Source organism: Eubalaena glacialis, chromosome 7 (assembly GCF_028564815.1).
Source record: "Eubalaena glacialis isolate mEubGla1 chromosome 7, mEubGla1.1.hap2.+ XY, whole genome shotgun sequence".
Classification (NCBI taxonomy): domain Eukaryota; kingdom Metazoa; phylum Chordata; class Mammalia; order Artiodactyla; family Balaenidae; genus Eubalaena; species Eubalaena glacialis.
The window spans coordinates 87,681,186-87,687,185 of record NC_083722.1 but is presented as its reverse complement, the minus strand read 5'-3'; positions in this window follow the sequence as shown (position 1 = coordinate 87,687,185).

The following is a 6,000-nucleotide window of genomic DNA, read 5'->3' as shown; positions in this document are numbered from 1 at the left end:
CCACAAGGGCTCCTCTGGGTTCTGAAACCCTCCCACTTCTTTCCTATCTCAGACATTGTCCTGCTGGTCTCTCTGCCGGGAATATTCTTCTGCTTGTTGTTTAAGGGGCTGGTTCCTTCTTACTATCTAGGCTTCCATTTATCTAGCACTTCTCAAAGAGGCTTTCTCTGTCCACCTAATCTCAACTATCTCCCTTTTAATCTTCTCCACAATACTTAGAACAGTGTTTAATTATATACTTGTTCACCTATTTACTTATTTTGTGTTTCCCTTCCCCCCAGACTGTGAGCTCTTCTGCTATCTGCAAACTTCATGGTGCATAGTAGGTGTTCAATAAATATTTATTGAATAAATAAACAAATGTCTTCCTTGTTTATATAGTCAGGGGTTGGGTAAGCTTCTACTTTTTCCTGCTACTCAGTTATTATTCTCTAACCACGTTTTAAATCCACAGTTACCGTATATCAAATGCTTCTATTTCTGTCTAAATCACAAGCTCCCCTCAAACTTCACTCAAAAGCCTGACTTAGCTATCATAAATCTCTTCTTAGCATCTGTCCACATATACACAGTGTATATAAGGTTATTTTCAAATAGTGAAACACATATTGAATGTTACAGAAAAGGCTAATATTATGCATAATTTATAAGAAAACTTTTCCCTAAGGGTGGTGACAACATCATATTTTCTTTATATACTGTCTCTTTATTTAAAAAAAACAACTACTGGTCTCATTAAGAAAATAATATATTCTTGTTGTAAACATAAGTAAACAATATGGGATTGGGTATCACAGAAATGTAAAAAATGTAAAAGATCTCCATAATTCCCAGTTTCAGAAATCACAGTCATATGGTTATAATATGATGATGTATATCCATCTTTCTAGACTTTTTTTTTTCCTTTGCAGATCCTTTTCTGGCACAGGCTGAGGTTTTGCTGCTTTATTTTGTTTTTACTACTAAAGGAACCAATTACACAAACCACACTGTAACTCACTTACTTAATAATACACCGTGGACATGTTTATATGCTAAAACATACTGCTCTTCCTGACTCTTAAATAATTGCCTAATATTTCATTGCATTTACTGTCTCTTGATGGTTCCCTTCCCTTTCCACCTGCTTAGTGAAGTGGGGAGGACAGGGTCTTGAATTGTGTCTGTTTTCAATTGTTAGGACCTTTGGCCCTCCTGGACACGAGGACCAAAGTCACCGCTCAGGGAGTCATTTCTCTACTGTGACTTCCGTTCTGTCGGAAAAGGTACCTTAGAGCAAATATAAGTTCCATGAGGTCCAGATTGGTGGTCAGAATTAATGAACTGAATAATCAGTTGTAAGAATTATAAAAAATGTATGTGGGTGAATTTGTGTTGCTGACTGTAATCATAATTCAGGCACCACCGCCACCATGGTGAGAGTGCCCAGAAGAAAATTATACCTCCAACGTCTTGCTTTTTGTAACTGTACCTCTAGCACAGAACCCAACAGTAGCTGAACTTTATGCCAGTTATGCTTGCCATGAATGCCAGCGATATGTACTGTCAGACCTGTTTTTAAGTGGGGAAAAAAAAAAAAAAAACAATTTTTTTTTTTTGCCAACTTCTGATAGGGACTTGACAAGGCGCTAATTACTAGGCTTACATTTCAGGAAGCAACCTATTTTGTGTTATTGGTACCAATTAATACAAAGATGGTGCATGGTGAATATACCATTTCCAACTGGCACTGATTTGATGTCGCATAATCTCATTACTGCGTCAAGCTGGTGCATGCAATGCATCTATGTTTTTGCACATTAATTTGGAAAATGAAGGTATTTCTCCCTGCCCCTAGCCCCTCTCCGTTGTCCTTGGTAGTCACAGTAGCTGAGGTATTTTGAAAAGTTCGTTGAAGACCATCTTTGTAGCAGACTTCCACATAAGCTCACGGGGAATTCAAATCCTGCACTACTTTATAACTCTAAGGCAGGCCTCTTGGCCATGTGCTGTTGTAATAGCAAGGGCCACAGTACGGCCTGAACAACACAAAGATACTGGGCTGAACTGAGGGCCTTGACAGTCTGTAAGGGTGGTTGTTGCCATGAGACCACTGAAGAAGAGCAGTGTTCCCAAGGGCCAGTCTTACAGTTAGGTCAATGAGTGGTCTGGGCATTGGAAAGGAATTCTCTTCCTCAACCCCAGTTGGACTGATATCCAGAAGCCCCACCATTTGTGACTGACTCCCTAAACCAGACCCCCTATAGGCCTCTTCCCCCAGTTGACCTGATATCTGAATTTTTTCTAATGTATAGATTTCTACTCTTTGAGATTGTGTTCCAGACCATCACAGTTTATCCTATATTAAGCTTAAAAAAGCATAAATACACATGAGAGTCAATATAATATTATGGTTTAACAATACGCCTTGAAATCAGAAAGCCTACCTTTGAAGGCCCACTTAGCTACTCACTAGCTGTGTAACCTTGGGCCAGTTACTTATCCTTTCTGTGTCTTTATTTCTTCCTCTCAAAAGTGGAGCTCACGGCATTCCTATTTCATTGGGTTGTCAGAAGGATTGAATACTGTCTTATCAATTGTGCCTAGAAGTAGTAAGCAATCCCAAAGGTTAACCATTACTGTAATAAATACCTTTACGGTAGACAGCCTATTATGCATCATCTGGCAGAGGAAATTACATTTTTGCATATGTAAATATTGTTTACCATAAAAAACATTTTTTTTAAATGTTCTGTGGGAAAATCATGTTTTGGCTAATGTTTTGGCTATTGAAAGTATTCTGCCAGAGGGACTTCCCTGGTGGCACAGTGGTTAAGAATCCGCCTGCCAATGCAGGGGACACGGGTTCGATCCCTGGTCTGGCAGGATCCCACATGCCACGGAGCAACTAAGCCTGTGTGCCACAACTACTGAGCCTGCACTCTAGAGCCCGTGAGCCACAACTACGGAAGCCTGCGTGCCACAACTACTGAAGCCCGTGCGCCTAGAGCCCATGCTCTGCAACAAGAGAAGCCACCACAATGAGAGGCCCGCACACCGCAAAAATGAAGACCCAGCACAGCCCAAAAAAAAAAAAAAATATATATATATATATATATACATATATATATATATATATGTATATATATATATATATATATTCTGCCAGGGAAAAAAAGCCCAACGTTTGAAAAAATGCTAAATCTGACTTACAGGAACTGCTAATTTAAGCAGAATATGAGAAAGAGTAAAGCTGTTTAAAAATGAAAAAAAGTTTTAAAAGGACAGGGGGGCTAACAACAAGGATGAATGTGAAAAAATACGTAGTCAACGAAATATAAGCACGCACATGGCGTACTTTCTTTCCCAGAAGAAGAAAGGCCCATAAATCAGTGGTGGAAGTAGGAGGTTAACTGAGGAAGGGGCGCTAGGTGCCAGTGCTTTTCTCTGTAAGACTGAATCAGGAACTGCTCTTCCTAACTAGTAGGTGGGTTAGTCAGCAGGTGAGGCTGCTGATTTGGATGTTTAGAGATCACTTCCTATATGCCAGCCACTAAGCCAACACCTCAGTCCATTCATTTTCACAGCATCCCTTTGAGGCAGGCAACTGTGATTATTACCCTCTTTTCAGGATATGGAAAGGATATGGAAAGTGCCCACACTACTGGTCTCTTACTTTCCATGCTCACAATCCTGATGTAGGCATTGGGGAAAGCATAGCTCTGGAAATTTTTACTCTAGAAGATTCTAATTAAAGCAGGACTTTCCTCCCCGTGAGAAAGAGATTACCTCCATCATTCCTGCAGGGGTGGGTGTGTGTGTGAGAGAGAGAGAGAGAGAATGACTTTTACAAATTAAACAAAATACTGGCTCTGAAAACTAGAAACAATTTTGTAGCAATTGTAAACTCATTCATTTAAGATATATTTATAGAGTCCCTATTAGGTAGCACCAAGGGTATACAGTGGGGAGGGCAATAGATTTGCTCCTTGCCCTAGTGTAGTTTAAAGTCTAACAGAGAACAGCAAACAACAACAAGACAAAAGGGATGAAACAAACCAGGACAGGAGAAGTTCAGGGCTCAGGGGGCATGTAGCATCCTGGTGCATCCCACAGTACTCTGAGCATCGTCAGATTCCATGCTAGCACATCTGTAACAACTGTCTATGTTGAATGTGGACTTTTGGAAAATGGAGAAATTGTATTTGCACACGTTGTATTGCTTTCTAACTTGGCTTCAGTTGAAGAGTGGTTTGAATCTGAGCACTTCTGAATCATTTGTAGTTATGATGTTGAACCCAGGTCTGAAGGTCGCATTCCACGGATACTAGAGGGGGCAGAATAAGGATCTGAGGCCCTACGTGTTTCAACTGATTATTAGTGGGATTCATCTGGGGCTCCAAAGCCTGGGCAATAGCTAAAATATGGTCTTCTGGAATGATAAGTAGGAAAGGAGCACGTGGTATGTAAACACTTTTGTAGAATTGCCATAAGCTAGTCATGAGCTATCTAGAGCCATCATAAAGACCAGACTATGATATTCCACACAGGCTCAAGAGGAGTTATTTAGAACTTTAGATTTAGCATTCAAATTAAAGAAAGGATGTTCTGACAGATCATACTCATCAGGCCAGGTATAAAGGCTGAACAATCAAGAACAATTAGGTGACCATCTTTCTGTCACTAGGCTGCTCTAATTCACAGAGATGGCAAGCTTTGCAGGTAAACTGACTCCTGGTCAAATCCCAGCTCAGCACATTCTAGCTCTGTAATGTTGGGTAGGTCACTTAACTTTGCTGAGTCTAATTTTCATCATATGTAAAATGGAGAGAGTAGAACCCAGACAGCAGGACTGCTGTGAGGAGTAAATAATGAGCACAAAGTAGGAACTCAATACAAAGAATCTCATGTTATTATTATAAATGATATAAACTACTTTCTCTATGTTCTGCTATTCTTGAAGTCAGTATTTGGAAGGCTTTAAAAAATACACTAAGATCATTTCCCCTGTGGCAAGTAAAAGATGACACAGTTTCTCCCCACCTCCACTCTGCAAACATGAAACTGGATCAAAGAGGGTGTTGCTCAGGGCTGCAGAGTTTGACCATCACCAGCTTGGTGCTTCATTTACCAGAATCCTATGCTACCCAGTACCACGGACTTACCTATTCCTGAAACCACTTACTACTGACCACTCGGGAAACAATTCATTTTAATTCTGCCTCCTGGTGTCTCCCTATCATTTGGGTGTGGGTTTTCCCTTTCTGTGGAAATTTGCTTCAAATCTCCTTCCTGTTCTTTTCACTGGTGTTCTGCAAAGTCATTTGTGATGTCATCTTTCGCATTTCTGTTGACCAGACTATCTCTCCCTAGTGACTAATCTCCATCATCACTCCTCTGGGATTCAGTTTTCATGAAGCAGCAGCCAAAGAAGCTTCCCATTTAACGTACAATAACATTCAATTCCAGTAAAGCCTGGGAGAAGAAAATGGGCTAACATCTGTCTTTCCATTAACTCCAGGTGATCTCAGTAAGCTGTTCTTCCTTCAGAGCAAACTTGTGTGAGGGGCCAGCTATTACAGAATCCAGTCTCCCCTCCTGCACTCAGGTAACTTTACATTCTTATTTGTAGAACCAACTTCCAAACTGCATGTACATATATTTTTCTTTCATAATTTACATTTTATTGGTTGTTTGAGGCTCAATACACATACATTTTAATTTGTACACAATTTTAACGGAAGTACCAAAAATCTAAAAAGTCATGTAGCTGTGATTCTTTCCTAAACAGTTATTCCAGTCAGTTTCTGGCCTAAAATTTGGTGGCAAATATTCCTTAAAAGGATATCAAGTATAAATTTATTTATCACTTATTAATTTGTATTATTTATTTATATATCACGTATAATATATTTATATACATTAATACAATAATTACATATTATAAATATGATAAAGAAGTCATTTTAGCACAATTGAAACAAAATAGAAGGTTTATATTTATTCATTCACTCAATAAAC